The sequence below is a fragment of the Phyllobates terribilis genome, unplaced genomic scaffold (assembly GCF_046119375.1).
Source record: "Phyllobates terribilis strain yellow unplaced genomic scaffold, ASM4611937v1 Scaffold_13__5_contigs__length_258822181, whole genome shotgun sequence".
Taxonomy (NCBI): domain Eukaryota; kingdom Metazoa; phylum Chordata; class Amphibia; order Anura; family Dendrobatidae; genus Phyllobates; species Phyllobates terribilis.
Window position 1 is genome coordinate 69,989,305 of NW_027362773.1, and position 25,138 is coordinate 70,014,442.

Sequence of the window (25,138 nt, forward strand, 5' to 3'; positions counted from 1 at the left end):
TGTATACTTCTCTTACACTACAGTTTATTCTGTATACTTCTGTTACACTACAGCTTATTCTGTATACTTCTCTTACACTACAGCTTATCCTGTATACTTCTGTTACACTACAGCTTATTCTGTATACTTCTCTTATACTGCAGCTACAGCTTATTCTGTATACTTCTGTTACACTACAGCTTATCCTGTATACTTCTGTTACACTACAGCTTATTCTGTATACTTCTGTTACACTACAGCTTATTCTGTATACTTCTGTTACACTACAGTTTATTCTGTATACTTCTGTTACACTACAGCTTATTCTGTATACTTCTCTTACACTACAGCTTATCCTGTATACTTCTGTTACACTTCAGCTTATTCTGTATACTTCTGTTACACTACAGTTTATTCTGTATACTTCTGTTACACTACAGCTTATTCTGTATACTTCTGTTACACTACAGCTTATTCTGTATACTTCTCTTACTCTACATCTTATTCTGTATACTTCTCTTACACTACAGCTTATTCTGTATACTTCTCTTACACTACAGCTTATCCTGTATACTTCTGTTACACTTCAGCTTATTCTGTATACTTCTGTTACACTACAGTTTATTCTGTATACTTCTGTTACACTACAGCTTATTCTGTATACTTCTCTTACTCTACATCTTATTCTGTATACTTCTCTTACACTACAGCTTATTCTGTATACTTCTCTTACTCTACATCTTATTCTGTATACTTCTCTTACACTTCAGCTTATTCTGTATACTTCTGTTACACTACAGTTTATTCTGTATACTTCTGTTACACTACAGCTTATTCTGTATACTTCTCTTACTCTACATCTTATTCTGTATACTTCTCTTACACTACAGCTTATTCTGTATACTTCTCTTACTCTACATCTTATTCTGTATACTTCTCTTACACTACAGCTTATTCTGTATACTTCTGTTACACTACAGTTTATTCTGTATACTTCTGTTACACTACAGCTTATTCTGTATACTTCTGTTACACTACAGCTTATTCTGTATACTTCTCTTACTCTACATCTTATTCTGTATACTTCTCTTACACTACAGCTTATTCTGTATACTTCTCTTACACTACAGCTTATTCTGTATACTTCTCTTACTCTACATCTTATTCTGTATACTTCTCTTACACTACAGCTTGTTCTGTATACTTCTCTTACACTACAGCTTATTCTGTATACTTCTCTTACTCTACATCTTATTCTGTATACTTCTCTTACACTACAGCTTATTCTGTATACTTCTGTTACACTACAGCTTATTCTGTATACTTCTGTTACACTACAGTTTATTCTGTATACTTCTGTTACACTACAGCTTATTCTGTATACTTCTGTTACACTACAGCTTATTCTGTATACTTCTCTTACTCTACATCTTATTCTGTATACTTCTCTTACACTACAGCTTATTCTGTATACTTCTGTTACACTACAGCTTATTCTGTATACTTCTCTTACTCTACATCTTATTCTGTATACTTCTCTTACACTACAGCTTATTCTGTATACTTCTGTTACACTACAGCTTATTCTGTATACTTCTGTTACACTACAGTTTATTCTGTATACTTCTGTTACACTACAGCTTATTCTGTATACTTCTGTTACACTACAGCTTATTCTGTATACTTCTGTTACACTACAGCTTATTCTGTATACTTCTGTTACACTACAGCTTATTCTGTATACTTCTGTTACACTACAGCTTATTCTGTATACTTCTCTTACTCTACATCTTATTCTGTATACTTCTGTTACACTACAGCTTATTCTGTATACTTCTCTTACACTACAGCTTATTCTGTATACTTCTGTTACACTACAGTTTATTCTGTATACTTCTGTTACACTACAGCTTATTCTGTATACTTCTCTTACACTACAGCTTATTCTGTATACTTCTCTTACACTACAGCTTATCCTGTATACTTCTGTTACACTACAGCTTATTCTGTATACTTCTCTTACACTACAGCTTATTCTGTATACTTCTGTTACACTACAGTTACAGCTTATTCTGTATACTTCTGTTACACTACAGCTTATTCTGTATACTTCTGTTACACTACAGCTTATTCTGTATACTTCTGTTACACTACAGCTACAGCTTATTCTGTATACTTCTGTTACACTACAGTTTATTCTGTATACTTCTGTTACACTACAGTTTATTCTGTATACTTCTATTACACTACAGCTTATTCTGTATACTTCTGTTACTCTACAGCTTATTCTGTATACTTCTCTTACACTGCAGCTTATTCTGTATACTTCTCTTACACTACAGCTTATTCTGTATACTTCTCTTACACTGCAGCTTATTCTGTATACTTCTCTTACACTACAGCTTATTCTGTATACTTCTATTACACTACAGCTTATTCTGTATACTTCTCTTACTCTACAGCTTATTCTGTATACTTCTGTTACACTACAGCTTATTCTGTATACTTCTGTTACACTACAGCTTATTCTGTATACTTCTGTTACACTACAGCTTATTCTGTATACTTCTATTACACTACAGCTCATTCTGTATACTTCTGTTACACTACAGCTTATTCTGTATACTTCTATTACACTACAGCTTATTCTGTATACTTCTCTTACACTACAGCTTATTCTGTATACTTCTGTTACACTACAGTTACAGCTTATTCTGTATACTTCTCTTACACTACAGCTTATTCTGTATACTTCTATTACACTACAGCTTATTCTGTATACTTCTCTTACACTACAGCTTATTCTGTATACTTCTGTTACACTACAGCTTATTCTGTATACTTCTATTACACTACAGTTTATTCTGTATACTTCTCTTACACTACAGCTTATTCTGTATACTTCTCTTACACTACAGCTTATTCTGTATACTTCTGTTACACTACAGCTTATTCTGTATACTTCTGTTACACTACAGTTACAGCTTATTCTGTATACTTCTCTTACTCTACAGCTTATTCTGTATACTTCTGTTACACTACAGTTACAGTTTATTCTGTATTCTTCTCTTACTCTACAGCTTATTCTGTATACTTCTGTTACACTACAGTTTATTCTGTATACTTCTGTTACACTACAGCTTATTCTGTATACTTCTATTACACTACAGCTTATTCTGTATACTTCTGTTACACTACAGCTTATTCTGTATACTTCTGTTACACTACAGTTTATTCTGTATACTTCTGTTACACTACAGTTTATTCTGTATACTTCTATTACACTACAGCTTATTCTGTATACTTCTCTTACACTGCAGCTACAGCTTATTCTGTATACTTCTCTTACACTGCAGCTACAGTTTATTCTGTATACTTCTCTTACTCTACAGCTTATTCTGTATACTTCTGTTACACTACAGTTTATTCTGTATACTTCTGTTACACTACAGCTTATTCTGTATACTTCTGTTACTCTACAGCTTATTCTGTATACTTCTCTTACACTACAGCTTATTCTGTATACTTCTCTTACACTACAGCTTATTCTTATACTTCTGTTACACTACAGCTTATTCTGTATACTTCTATTACACTACAGCTTATTCTGTATACTTCTGTTACACTACAACTTATTCTGTATACTTCTATTACACTACAGCTTATTCTGTATACTTCTCTTACACTACAGCTTATTCTGTATACTTCTCTTACACTACAGCTTATTCTGTATACTTCTATTACACTACAGCTTATTCTGTATACTTCTGTTACACTACAACTTATTCTGTATACTTCTATTACACTACATCTTATTCTGTATACTTCTCTTACTCTACAGCTTATTCTGTATACTTCTCTTACACTACAGCTTATTCTGTATACTTCTCTTACACTACAGCTTATTCTGTATACTTCTGTTACACTACAGCTTATTCTGTATACTTCTATTACACTACAGCTTATTCTGTATACTTCTCTTACACTACAGCTTATTCTGTATACTTCTCTTACACTACAGCTTATTCTGTATACTTCTCTTACACTACAGCTTATTCTGTATACTTCTGTTACACTACAGCTTATTCTGTATACTTCTATTACACTACAGCTTATTCTGTATACTTCTCTTACACTACAGCTTATTCTGTATACTTCTCTTACACTACAGTTACAGCTTATTCTGTATACTTCTGTTACACTACAGCTTATTCTGTATACTTCTGTTACACTACAGCTTATTCTGTATACTTCTGTTACACTACAGCTTATTCTGTATACTTCTATTACATTACAGTTTATTCTGTATACTTCTGTTACACTACAGTTTATTCTGTATACTTCTATTACACTACAGTTTATTCTGTATACTTCTGTTACACTACAGCTTATTCTGTATACTTCTCTTACACTACAGCTTATTCTGTATACTTCTATTACACTACAGCTTATTCTGTATACTTCTGTTACTCTACAGCTTATTCTGTATACTTCTGTTACACTACAGCTTATTCTGTATACTTCTGTTACACTACAGTTACAGCTTATTCTGTATACTTCTGTTACACTACAGCTTATTCTGTATACTTCTGTTATACTACAGTTTATTCTGTATACTTCTCTTACACTACAGTTTATTCTGTATACTTCTCTTACACTACAGTTTATTCTGTATACTTCTATTACACTACAGTTTATTCTGTATACTTCTCTTAAACTACAGCTTATTCTGTATACTTCTGTTACACTACATCTTATTCTGTATACTTCTCTTACACTACAGCTTATTCTGTATACTTCTGTTACTCTACAGCTTATTCTGTATACTTCTGTTACACTACAGCTTATTCTGTATACTTCTGTTACACTACAGCTTATTCTGTATACTTCTGTTACACTACAGTTTATTCTGTATACTTCTATTACACTACAGCTTATTCTGTATACTTCTCTTACACTGCAGCTACAGCTTATTCTGTATACTTCTATTACACTACAGCTTATTCTGTATACTTCTGTTACTCTACAGCTTATTCTGTATACTTCTCTTACACTACAGATTATTCTGTATACTTCTCTTACACTACAGCTTATTCTGTATGCTTCTGTTACTCTGCAGCTTATTCTGTATACTTCTGTTACACTACAACTTATTCTGTATACTTCTATTACACTACAACTTATTCTGTTTACTTCTATTACACTACAGCTTATTCTGTATACTTCTCTTACACTACAGCTACAGCTTATTCTGTATACTTCTCTTACACTACAACTTATTCTGTTTTCTTCTATTACACTACAGATACAGCTTATTCTGTATACTTCTCTTACACTACAGCTACAGCTTATTCTGTATACTTCTCTTACACTACAGCTTATTCTGTATACTTCTGTTACACTACAGCTTATTCTGTATACTTCTGTTACACTGCAGCTTATTCTGTATACTTCTATTACACTACAGCTTATTCTGTATACTTCTGTTACTCTACAGCTTATTCTGTATACTTCTCTTACACTACAGCTTATTCTGTATACTTCTGTTACTCTACAGCTTATTCTGTATACTTCTATTTACTTCTATTACACTACAGCTTATTCTGTATACTTCTCTTACACTACAGCTTATTCTGTATACTTCTCTTACACTACAGCTTATTCTGTATACTTCTATTACACTACAGCTTATTCTGTATACTTCTCTTACACTACAGCTTATTCTGTATACTTCTGTTACACTACAACTTATTCTGTATACTTCTATTACACTACAGCTTATTCTGTATACTTCTCTTACTCTACAGCTTATTCTGTATACTTCTCTTACACTACAGCTTATTCTGTATACTTCTATTACACTACAGCTTATTCTGTATACTTCTGTTACACTACAGCTTATTCTGTATACTTCTGTTACACTACAGTTTATTCTGTATACTTCTATTACACTACAGTTTATTCTGTATACTTCTGTTACACTACAGCTTATTCTGTATACTTCTCTTACACTACAGCTTATTCTGTATACTTCTATTACACTACAGCTTATTCTGTATACTTCTGTTACTCTACAGCTTATTCTGTATACTTCTGTTACACTACAGCTTATTCTGTATACTTCTGTTACACTACAGTTACAGCTTATTCTGTATACTTCTGTTACACTACAGCTTATTCTGTATACTTCTGTTATACTACAGTTTATTCTATATACTTCTGTTACACTACAGCTTATTCTGTATACTTCTGTTACACTACAGCTTATTCTGTATACTTCTATTACACTACAGTTTATTCTGTATACTTCTCTTACACTACAGCTTATTCTGTATACTTCTGTTACACTACAGCTTATTCTGTATACTTCTCTTACACTACAGCTTATTGTGTATACTTCTGTTACTCTACAGCTTATTCTGTATACTTCTGTTACACTACAGCTTATTCTGTATACTTCTGTTACACTACAGTTTATTCTGTATACTTCTGTTACACTACAGTTTATTCTGTATACTTCTATTACACTACAGCTTATTCTGTATACTTCTCTTACACTGCAGCTACAGCTTATTCTGTATACTTCTATTACACTACAGCTTATTCTGTATACTTCTGTTACTCTACAGCTTATTCTGTATACTTCTCTTACACTACAGATTATTCTGTATACTTCTCTTACACTACAGCTTATTCTGTATGCTTCTGTTACTCTGCAGCTTATTCTGTATACTTCTGTTACACTACAACTTATTCTGTATACTTCTATTACACTACAGCTACAGCTTATTCTGTATACTTCTCTTACACTACAACTTTTTCTGTTTACTTCTATTACACTACAGCTACAGCTTATTCTGTATACTTCTCTTACACTACAGCTTATTCTGTATACTTCTGTTACACTACAGCTTATTCTGTATACTTCTGTTACACTACAGCTTATTCTGTATACTTCTATTACGCTACAGCTTATTCTGTATACTTCTCTTACACTACAGCTTATTCTGTATGCTTCTGTTACTCTGCAGCTTATTCTGTATACTTCTGTTACACTACAACTTATTCTGTATACTTCTATTACTCTACAGCTATAGCTTATTCTGTATACTTCTGTTACACTACAGCTTATTCTGTAAACTTCTGTTACTCTACAGCTTATTCTGTATACTACTCTTACACTACAGCTTATTCTGTATACTTCTGTTACTCTACAGCTTATTCTGTATACTTCTATTTACTTCTATTACACTACAGCTTATTCTGTATACTTCTCTTACACTACAGCTTATTCTGTATAATTCTCTTACACTACAGCTTATTCTGTATACTTCTATTACACTACAGCTTATTCTGTATACTTCTCTTACCCTACAGCTTATTCTGTATACTTCTGTTACACTACAACTTATTCTGTATACTTCTATTACACTACAGCTTATTCTGTATGCTTCTCTTACTCTACAGCTTATTCTGTATACTTCTCTTACACTACAGCTTATTCTGTATACTTCTATTACACTACAGCTTATTCTGTATACTTCTGTTACACTACAGCTTATTCTGTATACTTCTGTTACACTACAGCTTATTCTGTATACTTCTGTTACACTACAGCTTATTCTGTATACTTCTGTTACACTACAGCTTATTCTGTATACTTCTATTACACTACAGCTTATTCTGTATACTTCTCTTACTCTACAGCTTATTCTGTATACTTCTCTTACACTACAGCTTATTCTGTATACTTCTATTACACTACAGCTTATTCTGTATACTTCTGTTACACTACAGCTTATTCTGTATACTTCTGTTACACTACAGCTTATTCTGTATACTTCTGTTACACTACAGCTTATTCTGTATACTTCTGTTACACTACAGCTTATTCTGTATACTTCTATTACACTACAGCTTATTCTGTATACTTCTCTTACTCTACAGCTTATTCTGTATACTTCTATTACACTACAGCTTATTCTGTATACTTCTGTTACACTACAGCTTATTCTGTATACTTCTGTTACTCTACAGCTTATTCTGTATACTTCTGTTACACTACAGCTTATTCTGTATACTTCTGTTACACTACAGTTTATTCTGTATACTTCTGTTACACTACAGCTTATTCTGTATACTTCTGTTACACTACAGCTTATTCTGTATACTTCTCTTACACTACAGCTTATTCTGTATACTTCTCTTACACTACAGCTTATTCTGTATACTTCTGTTACACTACAGCTTATTCTGTATACTTCTGTTGCTCTACAGCTTATTCTGTATACTTCTGTTACACTACAGCTTATTCTGTATACTTCTGTTACACTACAGCTTATTCTGTATACTTCTCTTACACTATAGCTTATTCTGTATACTTCTCTTACACTACAGCTTATTCTGTATACTTCTGTTACACTACAGCTTATTCTGTATACTTCTGTTACACTACAGTTTATTCTGTATACTTCTATTATACTAAAGCTTATTCTGTATACTTCTCTTACACTGCAGCTACAGCTTATTCTGTATACTTCTATTACACTACAGCTTATTCTGTATACTTCTCTTACACTACAGCTTATTCTGTATACTTCTATTACACTACAGCTTATTCTGTATACTTCTGTTACTCTACAGCTTATTCTGTATACTTCTCTTACACTACAGCTTATTCTGTATACTTCTCTTACACTACAGCTTATTCTGTATACTTCTATTACACTACAGCTTATTCTGTATACTTCTGTTACTCTACAGCTTATTCTGTATACTTCTATTTACTTCTATTACACTACAGCTTATTCTGTATACTTCTCTTACACTACAGCTTATTCTGTATACTTCTGTTACACTACAGCTTATTCTGTATACTTCTATTACACTACAGCTTATTCTGTATACTTCTCTTACTCTACAGCTTATTCTGTATACTTCTATTACACTACAGCTTATTCTGTATACTTCTGTTACTCTACAGCTTATTCTGTATACTTCTCTTACACTACAGCTTATTCTGTATACTTCTCTTACACTACAGCTTATTCTGTATACTTCTGTTACTCTACAGCTTATTCTGTATACTTCTATTTACTTCTATTACACTACAGCTTATTCTGTATACTTCTCTTACACTACAGCTTATTCTGTATACTTCTCTTACACTACAGCTTATTCTGTATACTTCTGTTACACTACAGCTTATTCTGTATACTTCTGTTACACTACAGCTTATTCTGTATACTTCTGTTACACTACAGCTTATTCTGTATACTTCTGTTACACTACAGCTTATTCTGTATACTTCTCTTACACTACAGCTTATTCTGTATACTTATTTTACACTGCAGCTACAGCTTATTCTGTATACTTCTGTTACACTACAGCTTATTCTGTATACTTCTCTTACACTACAGCTTATTCTGTATACTTCTGTTACACTACAGCTTATTCTGTATACTTCTCTTACTCTACAGCTTATTCTGTATACTTCTCTTACTCTACAGCTTATTCTGTATACTTCTCTTACTCTACAGCTTATTCTGTATACTTCTGTTACACTACAGCTTATTCTGTATACTTCTCTTACACTACAGCTTATTCTGTATACTTCTGTTACTCTACAGCTTATTCTGTATACTTCTGTTACACTACAGCTTATTCTGTATACTTCTCTTACACTGCAGCTACAGCTTATTCTGTATACTTCTCTTACACTACAGCTTATTCTGTATACTTCTCTTACACTACAGCTTATTCTGTATACTTCTGTTACTCTTCAGCTTATTCTGTATACTTCTCTTACACTACAGCTTATTCTGTATACTTCTCTTACACTACAGCTTATTCTGTATACTTCTATTTACTTCTATTACACTACAGCTTATTCTGTATACTTCTCTTACACTACAGCTTATTCTGTATACTTCTGTTACACTACAGCTTATTCTGTATGCTTCTCTTACACTGCAGCTTATTCTGTATACTTCTCTTACACTACAGCTACAGCTTATTCTGTATACTTCTCTTACACTACAGCTTATTCTGTATACTTCTGTTACACTACAGCTTATTCTGTATACTTCTGTTACACTACAGCTTATTCTGTATACTTCTCTTACCCTACAGCTTATTCTGTATACTTCTGTTACACTACAACTTATTCTGTATACTTCTATTACACTACAGCTTATTCTGTATACTTCTGTTACACTACAACTTATTCTGTATACTTCTCTTACACTACAGCTTATTCTGTATACTTCTCTTACACTACAGCTACAGCTTATTCTGTATACTTCTCTTACACTACAACTTATTCTGTATACTTATATTACACTACAGCTACAGCTTATTCTGTATACTTCTATTACACTACAGCTTATTCTGTATACTTCTATTACACTACAGCTACAGCTTATTCTGTATACTTCTATTACACTACAGCTTATTCTGTATACTTCTGTTACACTACAGCTTATTCTGTATACTTCTGTTACACTACAGCTTATTCTGTATACTTCTGTTACACTACAGTTACAGCTTATTCTGTATATTTCTATTACACTACAGCTTATTCTGTATACTTCTATTACACTACAGCTACAGCTTATTCTGTATACTTTTATTACACTACAGCTTATTCTGTATACTTCTGTTACACTACAGCTTATTCTGTATACTTCTATTACACTACAGCTACAGCTTATTCTGTATACTTCTATTACACTGCAGCTTATTCTGTATACTTCTGTTACACTACAGCTTATTCTGTATACTTCTGTTACACTACAGCTTATTCTGTATACTTCTGTTACACTACAGCTTATTCTGTATACTTCTATTACACTACAGCTACAGCTTATTCTGTATACTTCTCTTACTCTACAGCTTATTCTGTATACTTCTGTTACACTACAGCTTATTCTGTATACTTCTGTTACACTACAGCTTATTCTGTATACTTCTGTTACACTACAGCTTATTCTGTATACTTCTGTTACACTACAGCTTATTCTGTATACTTCTGTTACTCTACAGCTTATTCTGTATACTTCTCTTACACTACAGCTTATTCTGTATACTTCTCTTACTCTACAGCTTATTCTGTATACTTCTGTTACACTACAGCTTATTCTGTATACTTCTGTTACTCTACAGCTTATTCTGTATACTTCTCTTACACTACAGCTTATTCTGTATACTTCTGTTACACTACAGCTTATTCTGTATACTTCTATTACACTACAGCTTATTCTGTATACTTCTGGTACACTACAGCTTATTCTGTATACTTCTGTTACTCTACAGCTTATTCTGTATACTTCTGTTACACTACAGCTTATTCTGTATACTTCTATTACACTACAGCTTATTCTGTATACTTCTGTTACACTACAGCTTATTCTGTATACTTCTATTACACTACAGCTTATTCTGTATACTTCTGTTACACTACAGCTTATTCTGTATACTTCTCTTACACTACAGCTACAGTTTATTCCGTATACTTCTCTTACACTACAGCTACAGCTTATTCTGTATACTTCTCTTACACTACAGCTTATTCTGTATACTTCTCTTACTCTGCAGCTTATTCTGTATACTTCTATTACACTACAGCTTATTCTGTATACTTCTGTTACTCTACAGCTTATTCTGTATACTTCTGTTACTCTACAGCTTATTCTGTATACTTCTATTACACTACAGCTTATTCTGTATACTTCTCTTACACTACAGCTTATTCTGTATACTTCTATTACACTACAGCTTATTCTGTATACTTCTGTTACACTACAGCTTATTCTGTATACTTCTATTACACTACAGCTTATTCTGTATACTTCTGTTACACTACAGCTTATTCTGTATACTTCTCTTACACTACAGCTACAGTTTATTCCGTATACTTCTCTTACACTACAGCTACAGCTTATTCTGTATACTTCTCTTACACTACAGCTTATTCTGTATACTTCTCTTACTCTGCAGCTTATTCTGTATACTTCTATTACACTACAGCTTATTCTGTATACTTCTGTTACTCTACAGCTTATTCTGTATACTTCTGTTACTCTACAGCTTATTCTGTATACTTCTATTACACTACAGCTTATTCTGTATACTTCTCTTACACTACAGCTTATTCTGTATACTTCTATTACACTACAGCTTATTCTGTATACTTCTGTTACACTACAGCTTATTCTGTATACTTCTGTTACACTACAGCTTATTCTGTATACTTCTCTTACACTACAGCTACATCTTATTCTGTATACTTCTCTTACACTACAGCTTATTCTGTATACTTCTCTTACACTACAGCTTATTCTGTATACTTCTCTTACTCTGCAGCTTCTTCTGTATACTTCTATTACACTGCAGCTTATTCTGTATACTTCTGTTACTCTACAGCTTATTCTGTATACTTCTGTTACTCTACAGCTTATTCTGTATACTTCTATTACACTACAGCTTATTCTGTATACTTCTCTTACACTACAGCTTATTCTGTATACTTCTCTTACACTACAGTTTATTCTGTATACTTCTGTTACACTACAGCTTATTCTGTATTCTTCTCTTACACTACAGCTTATTCTGTATACTTCTCTTACACTGCAGCTACAGCTTATTCTGTATACTTCTGTTACACTACAGTTTATTCTGTATACTTCTATTACACTACAGCTTATTCTGTATACTTCTCTTACACTACAGCTTATTCTGTATACTTCTCTTACACTACAGCTTATTCTGTATACTTCTGTTACACTACAGCTTATTCTGTATTCTTCTCTTACACTACAGCTTATTCTGTATACTTCTCTTACACTGCAGCTACAGCTTATTCTGTATACTTCTCTTACACTACAGCTTATTCTGTATACTTCTTTTACACTACAGCTTATTCTGTATTCTTCTCTTACACTACAGCTTATTCTGTATACTTCTCTTACACTGCAGCTACAGCTTATTCTGTATACTTCTCTTACACTACAGCTTATTCTGTATACTTCGTTTACACTACAGCTTATTCTGTATTCTTCTCTTACTCTACAGCTTATTCTGTATACTTCTGTTACACTACAGCTTATTCTGTATACTTCTCTTACACTACAGCTTATTCTGTATACTTCTCTTACACTACAGCTTATTCTGTATACTTCTCTTACTCTACAGCTTATTCTGTATACTTCTCTTACAGTACAGCTTATTCTGTATACTTCTCTTACTCTGCAGCTTATTCTGTATACTTCTCTTACACTACAGCTTATTCTGTATACTTCTCTTACACTACAGCTTATTCTGTATACTTCTCTTACTCTATAGCTTATTCTGTATACTTCTATTACACTACAGCTTATTCTGTATACTTCTGTTACACTACAGCTTATTCTGTATACTTCTATTACACTACAGCTTATTCTGTATACTTCTGTTACACTACAGCTTATTCTGTATACTTCTGTTACACTACAGCTTATTCTGTATACTTCTCTTATACTACAGCTTATTCTGTATACTTCTCTTACACTACAGTTTATTCTGTATACTTCTGTTACACTACAGCTTATTCTGTATACTTCTATTACACTACAGCTTATTCTGTATACTTCTCTTACACTACAGCTTATTCTGTATACTTCTGTTACACTACAGCTTATTCTGTATACTTCTGTTACACTACAGCTTATTCTGTATACTTCTCTTACACTACAGCTTATTCTGTATACTTCTGTTACTCTACAGCTTATTCTGTATACTTCTGTTACTCTACAGCTTATTCTGTATACTTCTATTACACTACAGCTTATTCTGTATACTTCTCTTACACTACAGCTTATTCTGTATACTTCTCTTACACTACAGTTTATTCTGTATACTTCTGTTACACTACAGCTTATTCTGTATTCTTCTCTTACACTACAGCTTATTCTGTATACTTCTCTTACACTGCAGCTACAGCTTATTCTGTATACTTCTGTTACACTACAGTTTATTCTGTATACTTCTATTACACTACAGCTTATTCTGTATACTTCTCTTACACTACAGCTTATTCTGTATACTTCTCTTACACTACAGCTTATTCTGTATACTTCTGTTACACTACAGCTTATTCTGTATTCTTCTCTTACACTACAGCTTATTCTGTATACTTCTCTTACACTGCAGCTACAGCTTATTCTGTATACTTCTCTTACACTACAGCTTATTCTGTATACTTCTTTTACACTACAGCTTATTCTGTATTCTTCTCTTACACTACAGCTTATTCTGTATACTTCTCTTACACTGCAGCTACAGCTTATTCTGTATACTTCTGTTACACTACAGCTTATTCTGTATACTTCGTTTACACTACAGCTTATTCTGTATTCTTCTCTTACTCTACAGCTTATTCTGTATACTTCTGTTACACTACAGCTTATTCTGTATACTTCTCTTACACTACAGCTTATTCTGTATACTTCTCTTACACTACAGCTTATTCTGTATACTTCTCTTACTCTACAGCTTATTCTGTATACTTCTCTTACAGTACAGCTTATTCTGTATACTTCTCTTACTCTGCAGCTTATTCTGTATACTTCTCTTACACTACAGCTTATTCTGTATACTTCTCTTACACTACAGCTTATTCTGTATACTTCTCTTACTCTATAGCTTATTCTGTATACTTCTATTACACTACAGCTTATTCTGTATACTTCTGTTACACTACAGCTTATTCTGTATACTTCTATTACACTACAGCTTATTCTGTATACTTCTGTTACACTACAGCTTATTCTGTATACTTCTGTTACACTACAGCTTATTCTGTATACTTCTCTTATACTACAGCTTATTCTGTATACTTCTCTTACACTACAGTTTATTCTGTATACTTCTGTTACACTACAGCTTATTCTGTATACTTCTATTACACTACAGCTTATTCTGTATACTTCTCTTACACTACAGCTTATTCTGTATACTTCTGTTACACTACAGCTTATTCTGTATACTTCTGTTACACTACAGCTTATTCTGTATACTTCTCTTACACTACAGCTTATTCTGTATACTTCTCTTACACTACAGCTTATTCTGTATACTTCTCTTACTCTACAGCTTATTCTGTATACTTCTCTTACTCTACAGCTTATTCTGTATACTTCTCTTACACTACAGCTTATTCTGTATACTTCTCTTACTCTGCAGCTTATTCTGTATACTTCTCTTACTTTACAGCTTATTCTGTATACTTCTGTTACACTACAGCTTATTCTGTATACTTCTCTTACTCTACAGCTTATTCTGTATACTTCTGTTACACTACAGCTTATTCTGTATACTTCTGTTACACTACAGCTTATTCTGTATACTTCTGTTACACTACAGCTTATTCTGTATACTTCTCTTACACTACAGCTTATTCTGTATACTTCTCTTACTCTACAGCTTATTCTGTATACTTCTATTACACTACAGCTACAGCTTATTCTGTATACTTCTGTTACACTACAGCTTATTCTGTATACTTCTGTTACACTACAGCTTATTCTGTATACTTCTCTTACACTACAGCTTATTCTGTATACTTCTGTTACACTACAGCTTATTCTGTATACTTCTCTTAGACTACAGCTTATTCTGTATACTTCTCTTACACTACAGCTTATTCTGTATACTTCTGTTACACTACAGCTTATTCTGTATACTTCTCTTACACTACAGCTTATTCTGTATACTTCTGTTACACTACAGCTTATTCTGTATACTTCTGTTACACTACAGCTTATTCTGTATACTTCTGTTACACTACAGCTACAGCTTATTCTGTATACTTCTGTTACACTACAGCTTATTCTGTATACTTCTCTTACACTACAGCTTATTCTGTATACTTCTGTTACTCTACAGCTTATTCTGTATACTTCTCTTACACTACAGCTTATTCTGTATACTTCTCTTACACTGCAGCTTATTCTGTATACTTCTATTACACTACAGCTTATTCTGTATACTTCTCTTACACTACAGCTTATTCTGTATACTTCTCTTACACTACAGCTTATTCTGTATACTTCTCTTACACTGCAGCTTATTCTGTATACTTCTATTACACTACAGCTTATTCTGTATACTTCTCTTACACTACAGCTTATTCTGTATACTTCTGTTACACTACAGCTTATTCTGTATACTTCTGTTACACTACAGCTTATTCTGTATACTTCTATTACACTACAGCTTATTCTGTATACTTCTCTTACACTACAGCTTATTCTGTATACTTCTGTTACACTACAGCTATAGCTTATTCTGTATACTTCTATTACACTACAGTTTATTCTGTATACTTCTCTTACCCTACAGCTTATTCTGTATACTTCTGTTACACTACAGCTTATTCTGTATACTTCTATTACACTACAGCTACAGCTTATTCTGTATACTTCTATTACACTACAGCTTATTCTGTATACTTCTGTTACACTACAGCTTATTCTATATACTTCTGTTACACTACAGCTACAGCTTATTCTGTATACTTCTCTTACTCTACAGCTACAGCTTATTCTGTATACTTCTCTTACTCTACAGCTTATTCTGTATACTTCTCTTACACTACAGCTTATTCTGTATACTTCTGTTACACTACAGCTTATTCTGTATACTTCTGTTACACTACAGCTTATTCTGTATACTTCTCTTACACTACAGCTTATTCTGTATACTTCTCTTACACTACAGCTTATTCTGTATACTTCTCTTACACTACAACTTATTCTGTATACTTCTATTACACTACAGCTTATTCTGTATACTTCTGTTACACTACAGCTTATTCTGTATACTTCTGTTACACTACAGCTTATTCTGTATACTTCTCTTACACTACAACTTATTCTGTATACTTCTGTTACACTACAGCTTATTCTGTATACTTCTATTACACTACAGCTTATTCTGTATACTTCTGTTACACTACAGCTTATTCTATATACTTCTCTTACACTACAGCTTATTCTGTATACTTCTCTTACACTGCAGCTACAGCTTATTCTGTATACCTCTATTACACTACAGCTTATTCTGTATACTTCTGTTACACTACAGCTTATTCTGTATACTTCTCTTACTCTACAGCTTATTCTGTATACTTCTGTTACACTACAGCTTATTCTATATACTTCTGTTACACTACAGCTTATTCTGTATACTTCTCTTACACTGCAGCTACAGCTTATTCTGTATACCTCTATTACACTACAGCTTATTCTGTATACTTCTGTTACACTACAGCTTATTCTGTATACTTCTCTTACACTACAGCTTATTCTGTATACTTCTCTTACACTACAGCTTATTTTGTATACTTCTCTTACACTACAGCTTATTCTGTATACTTCTCTTACACTACAGCTTATTCTGTATACTTCTCTTACACTACAGCTACAGCTTATTCTGTATACTTCTATTACACTACAGCTTATTCTGTATACTTCTGTTACACTACAGCTTATTCTGTATACTTCTGTTACACTACAGCTTATTCTGTATACTTCTATTACACTACAGCTTATTCTGTATACTTCTGTTACACTACAGTTTATTCTGTATACTTCTGTTACACTACAGCTTATTCTGTATACTTCTGTTACACTACAGCTTATTCTGTATACTTCTATTACACTACAGTTACAGCTTATTCTGTATACTTCTCTTACACTACAGCTTATTCTGTATACTTCTCTTACTCTACAGCTTATTCTGTATACTTCTGTTACACTACAGCTTATTCTGTATACTTCTCTTACTCTACATCTTATTCTGTATACTTCTGTTACAGTACAGCTTATTCTGTATACTTCTCTTACCCTACAGCTTATTCTGTATACTTCTCTTACCCTACAGCTTATTCTGTATACTTCTGTTACACTACAGCTTATTCTGTATACTTCTATTACACTACAGCTACAGCTTATTCTGTATACTTCTATTACACTACAGCTTATTCTGTATACTTCTCTTACTCTACAGCTTATTCTGTATACTTCTGTTACACTACAGCTTATTCTGTATACTTCTCTTACACTACAGCTTATTCCGTATACTTCTCTTACACTACAGTTACAGCTTATTCTGTATACTTCTCTTACTCTACAGCTTATTCTGTATACTTCTCTTACTCTACAGCTTATTCTGTATTCTTCTGTTACACTACAGCTTATTCTGTATACTTCTCTTACACTGCAGCTAATTCTGTATACTTCTCTTACAATACAGCTTATTCTGTATACTTCTGTTACACTACAGCTTATTCTGTATACTTCTCTTACACTACAGCCTATTCTGTATACTTCTGTTACACTACAGCTTATTCTGTATACTTCTATTACACTACAGCTTATTCTGTATACTTCTCTTACACTACAGCTTATTCTGTATACTTCTGTTACACTACAGCTATAGCTTATTCTGTATACTTCTATTACACTACAGTTTATTCTGTATACTTCTCTTACCCTACAGCTTATTCTGTATACTTCTGTTACACTACAGCTTATTCTGTATACTTCTCTTACACTACAGCTTATTCTGTATACTTCTGTTACACTACAGCTTATTCTGTATACTTCTCTTAGACTACAGCTTATTCTGTATACTTCTCTTACACTACAGCTTATTCTGTATACTTCTGTTACACTACAGCTTATTCTGTATACTTCTCTTACACTACAGCTTATTCTGTATACTTCTCTTACACTACAGCTTATTCTGTATACTTCTCTTACACTACAGCTTATTCTGTATACTTCTCTTACACTGCAGCTACAGCTTATTCTGTATACTTCTGTTACACTACAGCTTATTCTGTATACTTCTGTTACACTACAGCTACAGCTTATTCTGTATACTTCTGTTACACTACAGCTTATTCTGTATACTTCTCTTACACTACAGCTTATTCTGTATACTTCTGTTACTCTACAGCTTATTCTGTATACTTCTCTTACACTACAGCTTATTCTGTATACTTCTCTTACACTGCAGCTTATTCTGTATACTTCTATTACACTACAGCTTATTCTGTATACTTCTCTTACACTACAGCTTATTCTGTATACTTCTCTTACACTACAGCTTTTTCTGTATACTTCTCTTACACTGCATCTTATTCTGTATACTTCTATTACACTACAGCTTATTCTGTATACTTCTCTTACACTACAGCTTATTCTGTATACTTCTGTTACACTACAGCTTATTCTGTATACTTCTGTTACACTACAGCTTATTCTGTATACTTCTATTACACTACAGCTTATTCTGTATACTTCTCTTACACTACAGCTTATTCTGTATACTTCTGTTACACTACAGCTATAGCTTATTCTGTATACTTCTATTACACTACAGTTTATTCTGTATACTTCTCTTACCCTACAGCTTATTCTGTATACTTCTGTTACACTACAGCTTATTCTGTATACTTCTGTTACACTACAGCTACAGCTTATTCTGTATACTTCTATTACACTACAGCTTATTCTGTATACTTCTGTTACACTACAGCTTATTCTATATACTTCTGTTACACTACAGCTTATTCTGTATACTTCTCTTACACTACAGTTTATTCTGTATACTTCTCTTACACTACAGCTTATTCTGTATACTTCTCTTACACTACAACTTATTCTGTATACTTCTATTACACTACAGCTTATTCTGTATACTTCTGTTACACTACAGCTTATTCTGTATACTTCTGTTACACTACAGCTTATTCTGTATACTTCTCTTACACTACAACTTATTCTGTATACTTCTGTTACACTACAGCTTATTCTGTATACTTCTATTACACTACAGCTTATTCTGTATACTTCTGTTACACTACAGCTTATTCTATATACTTCTCTTACACTACAGCTTATTCTGTATACTTCTCTTACACTGCAGCTACAGCTTATTCTGTATACCTCTATTACACTACAGCTTATTCTGTATACTTCTGTTACACTACAGCTTATTCTGTATACTTCTCTTACTCTACAGCTTATTCTGTATACTTCTCTTACACTACAGCTTATTCTATATACTTCTGTTACACTACAGCTTATTCTGTATACTTCTCTTACACTGCAGCTACAGCTTATTCTGTATACCTCTATTACACTACAGCTTATTCTGTATACTTCTGTTACACTACAGCTTATTCTGTATACTTCTCTTACACTACAGCTTATTCTGTATACTTCTCTTACACTACAGCTTATTTTGTATACTTCTCTTACACTACAGCTTATTCTGTATACTTCTCTTACACTACAGCTTATTCTGTATACTTCTCTTACACTACAGCTACAGCTTATTCTGTATACTTCTATTACACTACAGCTTATTCTGTATACTTCTGTTACACTACAGCTTATTCTGTATACTTCTGTTACACTACAGCTTATTCTGTATACTTCTATTACACTACAGCTTATTCTGTATACTTCTGTTACACTACAGTTTATTCTGTATACTTCTGTTACACTACAGCTTATTCTGTATACTTCTGTTACACTACAGCTTATTCTATATACTTCTGTTACACTACAGCTTATTCTGTATACTTCTCTTACACTACAGCTTATTCTGTATACTTCTGTTACTCTACAGCTTATTCTGTATACTTCTCTTACACTACAGCTTATTCTGTATACTTCTCTTACACTGCAGCTTATTTTGTATACTTCTATTACACTACAGCTTATTCTGTATACTTCTCTTACACTACAGCTTATTCTGTATACTTCTCTTACACTACAGCTTATTCTGTATACTTCTCTTACACTGCAGCTTATTCTGTATACTTCTATTACACTACAGCTTATTCTGTATACTTCTCTTACACTACAGCTTATTCTGTATACTTCTGTTACACTACAGCTTATTCTGTATACTTCTGTTACACTACAGCTTATTCTGTATACTTCTATTACACTACAGCTTATTCTGTATACTTCTCTTACACTACAGCTTATTCTGTATACTTCTGTTACACTACAGCTATAGCTTATTCTGTATACTTCTATTACACTACAGTTTATTCTGTATACTTCTCTTACCCTACAGCTTATTCTGTATACTTCTGTTACACTACAGCTTATTCTGTATACTTCTATTACACTACAGCTACAGCTTATTCTGTATACTTCTATTACACTACAGCTTATTCTGTATACTTCTGTTACACTACAGCTTATTCTATATACTTCTGTTACACTACAGCTTATTCTGTATACTTCTCTTACACTACAGCTTATTCTGTATACTTCTCTTACACTACAGCTTATTCTGTATACTTCTCTTACACTACAACTTATTCTGTATACTTCTATTACACTACAGCTTATTCTGTATACTTCTGTTACACTACAGCTTATTCTGTATACTTCTGTTACACTACAGCTTATTCTGTATACTTCTCTTACACTACAACTTATTCTGTATACTTCTGTTACACTACAGCTTATTCTGTATACTTCTATTACACTACAGCTTATTCTGTATACTTCTGTTACACTACAGCTTATTCTATATACTTCTCTTACACTACAGCTTATTCTGTATACTTCTCTTACACTGCAGCTACAGCTTATTCTGTATACCTCTATTACACTACAGCTTATTCTGTATACTTCTGTTACACTACAGCTTATTCTGTATACTTCTCTTACTCTACAGCTTATTCTGTATACTTCTGTTACACTACAGCTTATTCTATATACTTCTGTTACACTACAGCTTATTCTGTATACTTCTCTTACACTGCAGCTACAGCTTATTCTGTATACCTCTATTACACTACAGCTTATTCTGTATACTTCTGTTACACTACAGCTTATTCTGTATACTTCTCTTACACTACAGCTTATTCTGTATACTTCTCTTACACTACAGCTTATTTTGTATACTTCTCTTACACTACAGCTTATTCTGTATACTTCTCTTACACTACAGCTTATTCTGTATACTTCTCTTACACTACAGCTACAGCTTATTCTGTATACTTCTATTACACTACAGCTTATTCTGTATACTTCTGTTACACTACAGCTTATTCTGTATACTTCTGTTACACTACAGCTTATTCTGTATACTTCTATTACACTACAGCTTATTCTGTATACTTCTGTTACACTACAGTTTATTCTGTATACTTCTGTTACACTACAGCTTATTCTGTATACTTCTGTTACACTACAGCTTATTCTGTATACTTCTATTACACTACAGTTACAGCTTATTCTGTATACTTCTCTTACACTACAGCTTATTCTGTATACTTCTCTTACTCTACAGCTTATTCTGTATACTTCTGTTACACTACAGCTTATTCTGTATACTTCTCTTACTCTACATCTTATTCTGTATACTTCTGTTACAGTACAGCTTATTCTGTATACTTCTCTTACCCTACAGCTTATTCTGTATACTTCTCTTACCCTACAGCTTATTCTGTATACTTCTGTTACACTACAGCTTATTCTGTATACTTCTATTACACTACAGCTACAGCTTATTCTGTATACTTCTATTACACTACAGCTTATTCTGTATACTTCTCTTACTCTACAGCTTATTCTGTATACTTCTGTTACACTACAGCTTATTCTGTATACTTCTCTTACACTACAGCTTATTCCGTATACTTCTCTTACACTACAGTTACAGCTTATTCTGTATACTTCTCTTACTCTACAGCTTATTCTGTATTCTTCTGTTACACTACAGCTTATTCTGTATACTTCTCTTACACTGCAGCTAATTCTGTATACTTCTCTTACAATACAGCTTATTCTGTATACTTCTGTTACACTACAGCTTATTCTGTATACTTCTCTTACACTACAGCTTATTCTGTATACTTCTGTTACACTACAGCTTATTCTGTATACTTCTCTTACACTACAGCTTATTCTGTATACTTCTGTTACACTACAGCTTATTCTGTATACTTCTATTACACTACAGCTTATTCTGTATACTTCTCTTACACTACAGCTTATTCTGTATACTTCTGTTACACTACAGCTATAGCTTATTCTGTATACTTCTATTACACTACAGTTTATTCTGTATACTTCTCTTACCCTACAGCTTATTCTGTATACTTCTGTTACACTACAGCTTATTCTGTATACTTCTCTTACACTACAGCTTATTCTGTATACTTCTGTTACACTACAGCTTATTCTGTATACTTCTCTTAGACTACAGCTTATTCTGTATACTTCTCTTACACTACAGCTTATTCTGTATACTTCTGTTACACTACAGCTTATTCTGTATACTTCTCTTACACTACAGCTTATTCTGTATACTTCTCTTACACTACAGCTTATTCTGTATAGTTCTCTTACACTACAGCTTATTCTGTATACTTCTCTTACACTGCAGCTACAGCTTATTCTGTATACTTCTGTTACACTACAGCTTATTCTGTATACTTCTGTTACACTACAGCTACAGCTTATTCTGTATACTTCTGTTACACTACAGCTTATTCTGTATACTTCTCTTACACTACAGCTTATTCTGTATACTTCTCTTACACTACAGCTTATTCTGTATACTTCTCTTACACTGCAGCTTATTCTGTATACTTCTATTACACTACAGCTTATTCTGTATACTTCTCTTACACTACAGCTTATTCTGTATACTTCTCTTACACTACAGCTTATTCTGTATACTTCTCTTACACTGCAGCTTATTCTGTATACTTCTATTACACTACAGCTTATTCTGTATACTTCTCTTACACTACAGCTTATTCTGTATACTTCTGTTACACTACAGCTTATTCTGTATACTTCTGTTACACTACAGCTTATTCTGTATACTTCTATTACACTACAGCTTATTCTGTATACTTCTCTTACACTACAGCTTATTCTGTATACTTCTGTTACACTACAGCTATAGCTTATTCTGTATACTTCTATTACACTACAGTTTATTCTGTATACTTCTCTTACCCTACAGCTTATTCTGTATACTTCTGTTACACTACAGCTTATTCTGTATACTTCTCTTACACTACAGCTTATTCTGTATACTTCTGTTACACTACAGCTTATTCTGTATACTTCTATTACACTACAGCTACAGCTTATTCTGTATACTTCTATTACACTACAGCTTATTCTGTATACTTCTGTTACACTACAGCTTATTCTATATACTTCTGTTACACTACAGCTTATTCTGTATACTTCTCTTACACTACAGCTTATTCTGTATACTTCTCTTACACTACAGCTTATTCTGTATACTTCTCTTACACTACAACTTATTCTGTATACTTCTATTACACTACAGCTTATTCTGTATACTTCTGTTACACTACAGCTTATTCTGTATACTTCTGTTACACTACAGCTTATTCTGTATACTTCTCTTACACTACAACTTATTCTGTATACTTCTGTTACACTACAGCTTATTCTGTATACTTCTATTACACTACAGCTTATTCTGTATACTTCTGTTACACTACAGCTTATTCTATATACTTCTCTTACACTACAGCTTATTCTGTATACTTCTCTTACACTGCAGCTACAGCTTATTCTGTATACCTCTATTACACTACAGCTTATTCTGTATACTTCTGTTACACTACAGCTTATTCTGTATACTTCTCTTACTCTACAGCTTATTCTGTATACTTCTGTTACACTACAGCTTATTCTGTATACTTCTCTTACTCTACAGCTTATTCTGTATACTTCTGTTACACTACAGTTTATTCTGTATACTTCTGTTACACTACAGCTTATTCTGTATACTTCTCTTACACTGCAGCTACAGCTTATTCTGTATACCTCTATTACACTACAGCTTATTCTGTATACTTCTGTTACACTACAGCTTATTCTGTATACTTCTCTTACACTACAGCTTATTCTGTATACTTCTCTTACACTACAGCTTATTTTGTATACTTCTCTTACACTACAGCTTATTCTGTATACTTCTCTTACACTACAGCTTATTCTGTATACTTCTCTTACACTACAGCTACAGCTTATTCTGTATACTTCTATTACACTACAGCTTATTCTGTATACTTATGTTACACTACAGCTTA

At 32.8% G+C, this 25,138-nt stretch overlaps 1 protein-coding gene across 3 annotated transcripts in view; it reads left to right on the forward strand.

Moving 5' to 3' along the window:
* TCP11L1 (t-complex 11 like 1) overlaps nt 1–25,138 on the forward strand; it is a 227,405-nt gene that overhangs the window by 130,799 nt on the left and 71,468 nt on the right. The window lies entirely within an intron of this gene.